Consider the following 1,182-nt stretch of genomic DNA (forward strand, 5'->3'; position numbering starts at 1 on the left):
GCTCCTTAACTGTTTGCATCACCCAGGGACGCCACCCTATGACAGATGACACGCGTGGGTCGTTGTGACTCAGAGTGCCAACGAGATGGGACAGTGTGGAACCACCCAGATGGTCCCCAAGGTTGTCCATTTTTTAGGGGACAATTGTGGGGACAGCAGTGTTTCATTTTGTTGTTTGGTTGTACAGAGTCCTGTGAGTCAGAACGGGCTCGACAGCACTTACCAACAACAACAACAACAATCGATAAACACTGGCCGCCAAATCATTCAGCTGATGGCTGGCGGGTTTGAACCTCGGAGCGTTCAATTAGCAGCTGAGCCCTTAAACCATGGTACTGCCGTACAGGACACCCTAAATGACGTCGTAGGGGAATTAAAAAGCTCCGCACCTCGTGATTTCCCTTCAGAGTCCTAAGAAGGAAATGTCCTTTCCGCAGAGCTTTTATTGTTTTTTAGTGAGTACTTGAAATTTCTGAACTATGTGGAGTTGGAAGTGGGGCTTCCACAAGTTGGTGGGAAAGTGACATTAAGACATCTTGGAATTTCCCCCACCAGCTTCTTGCAGCCCTCTGTGTCTGCCTATTTGTACACGCATGTTTTAGTCATTGATCATTGTGAAAACTCCCCAACCAGCCACGACAGATAAGGAGGGTGATGCTGTTTGCACAGGTCAAAGACTGACCGCCACTGGTGCCACGGAGTGGGACGTGGACACGTGGATTGGTATTCTGTTCAGCTGTGTATGTTCTCAGCAATGTGCAGAACAAAGTAATTGTTTCACCAAAGAAGAATTGCAGGATGGTGTGGCCAAGGAGCCAAAGACATTTTCCAGGCCAGCAAACATAGATCATGTATGACAGTGGGTCATCCGAAGATCATGGAATTTCCCCCACCAACTTCCTGCACTCCCTGTGTCTGCCTATTTGTAGGCGCATCTTTTAGTCATTTATCATTTCTTGTCTTTTCCACTTCTATGGCTATTGAGTTGTTCACATTTTCTCAATTATTAACAAAAGTTTATAATGGAGACTTGTGGTGGTGAAACAGCAAAATATAGCCCATCTCAACAATGTCTCCGTGCACAGTTCAGTGACATTAGATCCTCACAGTTGTGTCTCCCCTCAGACAGATTCAATGACCCCTGAGCAAAACTCCTTCCTTTAAGACTAATTGTTAATCAGG

This window comes from Echinops telfairi, unplaced genomic scaffold (assembly GCF_000313985.2).
Source record: "Echinops telfairi isolate 266 unplaced genomic scaffold, ASM31398v2 ScPeMD7_655;HRSCAF=1070, whole genome shotgun sequence".
Lineage (NCBI taxonomy): Eukaryota > Metazoa > Chordata > Mammalia > Afrosoricida > Tenrecidae > Echinops > Echinops telfairi.